Source organism: Tinamus guttatus, unplaced genomic scaffold, assembly GCF_059628265.1.
Source record: "Tinamus guttatus ecotype Peru unplaced genomic scaffold, ASM5962826v1 Tinamus_guttatus_pri_ptg000213l, whole genome shotgun sequence".
In the NCBI taxonomy this organism is placed as follows: domain Eukaryota; kingdom Metazoa; phylum Chordata; class Aves; order Tinamiformes; family Tinamidae; genus Tinamus; species Tinamus guttatus.
This window is the reverse complement of record NW_028288747.1, coordinates 8942601-8950315: the sequence shown is the minus strand read 5'-3', so window position 1 is coordinate 8950315 and position 7715 is coordinate 8942601.

Genomic DNA, 7715 nt, shown 5'->3' with positions numbered 1-7715 from the left:
CATTTCTCATATATGCAGATCTCTTCGGAACATTGCTGCAAAACTGAAAGATATTTTTCACTGATCCTTATTATAGGTCCAGTTAATAAACTGAGCGCCATCTATCAAGTTTCCTTATCATTAGAGGGCCCACGCATTTTTCCATAAGGGCTGCCTTCCACTTCCATTTTCTGGAAGATGAGTAATAAGAACTTTATTTTTCACCAGAAGAGTATTAGCTAATACCTGCTCCTTTTTAGGTCTATCTACTCCATCAACTCTTCCTTGGAAGCTGGATCTGGCCTCAAAAATAAATGCTCTTGAACCTTACTCTCCCTGTGGATGAGTACCATGACCAACACTTACCTACCCTTTCTAGGAACCAGCAGACATTAAAGACATCCTATGTTATCCCTTACATCTCCCCAGCCACTTAAAAGCTAAGCACATTCCAGACTTTAGAGCTTAGCAGGCTACGTGAGCAAAGTCCCTTTCCTGGAAGGGTCTCATCAGTGCTCTGAACCTGGTGGTGAATATCTGAAAGTGCTCAGGAAAATAAGAGGAGAGGGGGTCTAATCAGGAAGGAAGAAGGTAAAGGGAGCAGGATGGTGCCCCCAAAAAATCCATCCTAAGAAATGGAAAATCTGTTTTTCAATAAACTTAATTCACTGAACCCAACTTTAGAAGTTCTTGCTGTCCTTCGATACAAAAGGCTTGGTGGACTCAAGCCACTGTAATTCTAATGAGTTACTCTCATTAGTTACTCTTCTATTTTTTTTCCTCCTCTTACTCAGGGTTCTCACAACTTTTCCTACTTGTGCTAGGATGTGTGACATCATGTGCAAGGCTGTTGACCAACCATTTTAGGCCAATTTCCTTGCAAACTGATTCCAGATCAGTTGCAGATGGCTGTTTTCTGTGCCAATGATAGTGAACATCTGAAAATATTTTATCATCCAGAAGATAGTTTGGTTTCTGTTGAAGGAAAAAAAAAAGTACTCAATTTCATCAGAAAGCAGGAATGTTAGCAACACAAGAATAGCTTTGTCAGTGTAGATACTTTATGAAATTATACATATGTAAATTATAATTTAATACAACATTTCTAAGAGCTGCATGGAAGGTAACATTAATTTGTGTAAAATAGTTAACTGTCATGCCTGAACTCAGAAGGAGAGATCATACAATATTTTATCAAAGTGTTATTACAACAGATAGAAATATTATTTTATCTTCTGTCTGCTAATCAGCAGTTTTTAAAAGCTAAGAGATTAAACTGCCACTCAGAGCAGGCTGGAACTTTTTTTTTTTTTTTTTTTTTTTTTTTTTTTTAAATCCAAGATGCAGATTGCATGTTTTCTACAAAGAACCTGTTCCCCCAAAAATGCTTCACCAATATGTTTTATTTTGGAACACTTTGTGCTTAGAGATGTCCATCTTTCTATCTCTCGCCTGCTTTTTCTTTTATAGAGTTTCATTAAGCACCAGAGAGTGCTCTTTTATGCTCCTGGTAGGGACGGTCATACTTTTACCTTAATTGCCCAACACAAATCCATTCAGATATACTAAACCTGAGAGAGAATTTAAATTGAAATACTAGAGGAACCATGTCCATCTCAAACATACCATTTGACAGGACAGCAGAGAGATTTTTTTTTTCCTCAAATCTCATCTTTCTTGGCAAGAAGGATATTTCCAGTCTAAGCACATAGCACAAATTTGCCTTTAGCCAGAACACTGTATCCTAAAGCGAGTCATCCATAGAACAGATAGGTTTAAATTACAGAAAAATGCTCTGCAAAAGAACCAGTGTTGCAAACTAACCAGAAATAGCTCAAGGGACCTGGAGACACTCCAGTTCCACAGCACTCCTCTGCTTCTCCAGCCCCAATCGCTTAGTCTTCCTGTCATCCTCCCTCCTTTGGGGAAAGGATCTAGTTTTTCATTAACACAAGAATAAAAACCTGTCTAGAAATGCATTGTTTCCAAAATGCAGGTTTCATAAAACAGGGTAGCACCATGACTTAAATTTTTACAGGAAAAGTTTTCCCCCCCACACTGTAGGCAGCTGCAACGAGTCCCTTCTCAGGGTCTACCAGTTCCGCTGGCTCCAGCACGGGCAGACGTGAGGGGGTTCGGAGTGTGCCCAAGGCTCAGCTTGGGCTGACACACACCACCACATATCTTAAACACCTTCAGAAAAGCCTAGTGCTTCAGAAAGGCTGGGAGGTGATACCTCCTTCTTGGTGTCACCTCCTCGAGGGGATTTTGGAGAAGGTTTGCACACACAAGCAAGCTGGAATATACAGCCAGCATGGGGCGGAGATTTTCAACATCTTTAAGGTTAACCCAAGATGAACATTTGCCAAATATTTTAATGGACCAAATAAACATAAAAAGGTTATTTTGTTGACCTTTCTTTGTTCAATAATAATAATAATAAGCCACACACACTGCAGTATTCTGCAGGAATTACAGGACACACAGAAGGGAAAAAACACCACCATTTTCTCAAGTGAGGCTGCATTAACTCTTGGACATCTCCACTTTCACTATCTTTCTCCAAACACAATTTGTTAACACCTAAACAAATTCACAATATTTCTTTGTGCTGCTAAACACGGATTCATTGTTTCCATCTGCCACCTCTTCTCACAAAAGAGAGCTTGAAGAAACTACTGCACCCAGCCTGAACACCTAAGCCTTCCTAAGCATCTGGCTGCCTATATGTAAGAGTGGAGGCTAGGCCTCCAACTTAAAATAATTCAATAAATAAAAACAGTCTGTATACTAAGACTTGCAGCTTCCAAGGGAAAATATCTTACTTCTGTTCCTCTTTCCCCACTATGATTTTTCCCCATCTTCTTTCAGGGCTCTCACGCTCATGGTTGAGGGAGGCATAAACAGAGTCTCACCATGCCACAAAATACACTGCAGCACTTGGGAAGTTTTACGAACTGGAATATGTGTTTAGATTTCCCGACTCGGAGACAAGACAGAAGAGGGGGATCTGGCAAGCTTCCTGGGGATGGGATGCAATTGCTTTGCTCTGTGATACACAGAGGGGTTACAGGCACTTTGAACACTCACAGAGCACCAGTCAGAGAAGAACAAATCATTTTTTAATTTCTGCATTGTAATTAAATGCAACTTAGTGGAGTTTCTGCTTAGAAGAAAACAGCCTGGAAAGAAATCAGATTTCTGCAAACTGTAAGGAAATTGTGACAAGACAGTGCCCAGCATGCTACTGTGTGCACATTTAATGCCCTCATTGTGCAAAAGGATCACACAGATTTTGTTACCTCTTCCCCGCTCTGACTCTGCTTAATCCTCGTACACAAAGGGCACATCTTTCCTTAACTTCCTGGACACACGGCACTTGTGACAATTCACAAAACCGCAAGGTCCACAGGTTCTGGGGAAAAGGGACTGAAATTTCTATTTGGCATTTGTGCACATCATTATAAATGCATTTAACAACTTCAAGGCCAATTTTAATAGCTCAATTCTTAAATCCAAATGTAGTAGCAGCCATTAAATATATTTGCGCCTTCCCTGGCTTTACTGCAGTCTTTGGTCCCTGCCTGGCCTTCAAGCTCCCCCTCGGATACAGCTGCAACTGTCTCACCCCTCTCCTCCCTCCCTAACCCTCCTTCTTTTCCCCTTCGGTGCTCACAGAGCCCCTGAAGGGCAGATTCCATCATCCCGAGACCTCCTCTAGGGCCAGTCCTCACATTCCCCCACGTCCCTGCCCCCAAAGCTGACAGCAAGGGAGACAGAGGCAGCTGCAAATTAGGCTAAGAAAATCCAAAATCTCCCTGTATTTCTAAAATATTATTTTAATTCAGAATATTGCTGGAAGGTTTATAGGGTGAGCTTGCTTGTCAATAGGGTCATAATTTAAATTATCTCAAGCGACTGCTTTAGTAGTGTCGGCTTGCGGTTTTATGACGGTGATGCAGCAGACCCAGATTTCCGAGATCAGGCAGCTAATGCTTTCCGAAAGGCTGAGCAACCAGCACAGGAGGTCAAGCTCCCTCAGACTGAATTTTAAAAGCTAAATAAGCTCTTGTGTAAAAGCAAACTTTTCTTATTTTATTTTTTATTTTTTAAAAAGATGCAGACAGAAGAGCAGAGAAACTCCAAATGAAGCAGGCAAAGCACTTGATAAACACATTTTTGCCTCATGCCAGTAACCTGTGCAGAGATCTGGGCACACAAAGCACGTTTCGCATCCATGGGGCCCTGCTGGGCTTCGGGAACTGGCTGGAAAAGGGCAGGGGAAGAAGGCGGGAAGTGGATGGAGCCAGTGTCCCCTCCAGCTCCTGTGCTGACAGAGGTGTCCTTGGCACACGCCATCTCCTCCACACCTCTGCTTGGCACGGCCCTGGCCGGGCAGCTGCAAGAAGTCAATTCCATGCCAAGTCCTTCTACTGTATTTTCAATGAAATCACTAACTTGGCTATTTTTTCCCCCCACTACCCAATCTAGCAAACAAAAACTTTGCCTAAGGACAGTGTTAAGAGTTTTGAGACAAAGGTTCTACAGACTTTAAAGATGCCAGATACAGGCTAAAAAGCTAGACATGCAACTGTGGTAACCAGATCACTTGTCTAATGGAGGGTGTCCACAAAGTGCCAAATATCTGCCCTGTGTTTAGAAAGTCTAGTTGAGGAGAAGAAAAAAATATTCACTGTAATATTTTGTATTTCCTCCTCTTCTGGAGCCATTACTTCATCAGAAGTCCCAGAAAAGCAGCATAGGAGCATTACTGGGGTGATGGAGGTCATTTGCACATCTGATAGAACGTCCCAAGGCTTTGCTTTTAGCCGAGTACAACCTTGACTAATCTCAACCACAAAGTTGCTACCGATGGAGCAAAACCCTGGCTCTATTATGGTCCACAGGAAGAGCTCTGCCACTGGTTCCAATGGAGCTAGGATTTTACCTCTGCTATTTATCTTTAACAAAATATCCTGGTAGAGCTTTTTTTGGCCCATAGCCACAAAAACCAAGCATAAACTGTTCAGAGAATAAAGCAGGTATTTTTTTCCCCTCCCACATGCAACCACATATATTTCATGCAGTAGACATGACAAAAAAACAATCATTTATAACTACAACCTCAAGAAATCACAAGCCTGTTTCAGACACACCCCGGCTAAATAAAAAACCACTTCAAAACAAAGCTCCATTACACTGCAGAGGTGTTAGATTTCTTTATTATTTAAAGAAATAAATATCTTATTGCCCTAGGCTGAGGGGGAGATAGTAAGAAAATAAGAAGCAATTGAAATGCATGCAAGAAGAGAGCTAGGACATAAAGGAGACTTTTTGCACAATTTTGAAACGACCTGCTCAAATATGCACATTTTAATCCACGTTACAGGCGCTTTTAAGGGATCTTACTGTATTTCACTAGATAGCATTGCTCGTGTGTCTGGTCTATGGAGACAAAATTTTTAATGCATAAAAATCAGAGCATAACATAGGACCATGAAGTATGTGCAAATACAATACAGAGAAAAATCAAGCTTTTTCCAGAAAGAACAACCCTTTTGGGGAAGGGTTTTAGGAAGCAGCAAATATATCTGAGAGAGAGGCAAGGTTATCTGGGATTTATAAATTCTTACAAATATTTATGCCAGGTGCTAAAAAGCAGCATTGCCCTTGCTTAAAGTTATTTGGACAAGTAGGCTTAGAGCTTTCCTCTCTGTGTAAACAGTATAGCAGCATTCTAAACAGATTAATAGTGGTATCTGTTCAAGTCAAATATTTATGTAAGCTAGATGAGTGGAAAAGGTAGTCTAAGGGGAACAATTTGACCACAAATTATAAAAGGTACTGAAGTATCCTTTCTACAAGCAAACATCCCACCTTGACCAGATCATTTTGTTTAAAATGAAAAAGCTTCATGGCCTAATCCATTATTTCCAGTTACTTAAGAAAGAGATTTTCTCTCTTGCAGAGCTGTCAGAGATATCATACTTGTGCTAGCCACCATGGCAGAGAGGCACCTGCATTGAAGCAGAACCAAACATAGGTTCAATTTCCATACTCCATCCTGAGAAGTTCTGACAGATTCCCTCCTATTGTGCTGAATTTTTATTCTGCAGGTGTGAACAACTAATGCATAAATTCTCATCTCCATCCACATGGAAAACAAAGCAAAAGAGAAGAGATGGGCATAACACTGGCTTGGTGCTGCAGAACCTCCTGGCCACCACCTGGACCGGCCAGGGCCACCTGGTACCAACCTGCACCCTCAGGGCAGACACTCAGACACAAACTGTTCCCATGGGAAGTTATTGCTACTGCTGTTTGCAGACTAAGTGCCTCTGTCTACTCTCAGTCTATAACAAAGGACAATATGAAATAGCTCTTCTAGCTCATAAATGCCTGTGCAGAGAAACTCAAGTTTTATGACAGTGTTCTGGGTCAGACCACATTGATGGGCCCTAAAACGAGCCGAATTTAAGATGTCTGGAAAGCTGAAGCAGATTTGGCACACTCTCAGACTTACAATGAGTGGATTTCAGGAAAACTTCAGGCAGTCCCATTCATGCAAATCAACCACTCTTACCCATTTTTGTCCTAATTTTTAGGATTTTCTGTTCAAGAAGGAATTCATTGAAGTAATGACTACAGAATGAGAGCAACCCATCACTGAGGCTGAACTATTTTATAGCATAGACCCGATGGGTTGTATTTCAGCACTGCTTTAAACAGTCTGCAGTTTCCCCTTGCTGCTTGCAGACAGGACTAACCATCTTGCAGGACAGGCATCGAAGGGGAGCAGCCAGGACACTCTGGTGGCACAGCTGCCATCTCAAGCCCCAGACAGCAAGCTTCCTCCAAGAGCAAGCAACCCTCTTCTGCAGTTACACACATCACTGTTCCGTTCAACTAAGCCATCACCTTCTCCTGCTCTGGAAGCCAAATGACAGCAGAGACCATTTGCCACCTTCAGGATCCCATTTAACTGATCTGGATCGCGCAAGGCCTTTTTTCCCTCCCTATAGCCGGGTCTCTCCCCACCACTTGCCTCAAACTGAGGCAGTTACACACTGAGGGACAAGGCAAATGGGGACCAGCCATCCCTGCCTGCTGGAAGGCTTTGTGTCACACCAGGAGCGGGTTGTTCTGCGGGCACCTCGAGCACCAGGCACGAGGGCAGTGACTGTGAGGAGCTGCGTGCCTGAGTGAGGAACTACCTGCTGAAGCCCAGGAGCAGGGCTTAGGAGAGCTCCTGCATCTGACAGCACCCAGGCACATCCCTGGCCAGGGAAAAAGCACAAGAGCCACCCAGGCCGCAAAAGGGAGAAACACCAGAGCAGCGAGGAGCTGAGCCCTCCAACATGGCTGCCAGCCCTGTGCAAGCGGCCAGGAAAGAGCACCTGGCCAGGCTCCAACATTACACATTTACCATCACCACAGCAGCTCTATCTTTCCCTCACCACTGAGGGAAGAGAGATAAGATCTGCAGACTTCCTTCATTCTGCTGCTTGCTTTCATCCCAGAAATCAAGCACACGGGAGCTGCCCGGTCAGGAGCCCAAGCGCACTTTCCATCATGAAGAAGCAAGAACATCACTTCCCAGGGCAACTTTTCCAAACAGGGGCACTTCCTAATCACACATTTGCCGAACTGCCTCCACTCTGTGCATGCTGACCAGGCTTTTTCACTTCCCTCCCTTGCACCCTGTCCCCATAAGGCCAAAACGGTCTCATGGTGCC